A 224-nucleotide genomic window follows, 5' to 3' on the forward strand; every position below is an offset into this window, starting at 1 on the left:
CGCCGCCGGTGATCGCAGGCAGGCAGGCAGGCAGGCAGCCAAAAAGGTTTGGGCCAGAAGATCAGTAGGTCGGTGATGGCTGTAAAGATGGCGATGAGGAGAATGGTTGCGGACGTTGGGTGGAGGTCGAGCTATTCTGGAACCCATCAACCAAAGGAGAGGTAGAGACCCAGTAGGAAGATCCCGAGAGGTCCGGCAGGAGATCTTTAATGAGGAATCAGGCG

This window comes from Fukomys damarensis, unplaced genomic scaffold, assembly GCF_012274545.1.
Source record: "Fukomys damarensis isolate Sample0158 unplaced genomic scaffold, DMR_v1.0_HiC HiC_scaffold_28, whole genome shotgun sequence".
In the NCBI taxonomy this organism is placed as follows: Eukaryota; Metazoa; Chordata; class Mammalia; order Rodentia; family Bathyergidae; genus Fukomys; species Fukomys damarensis.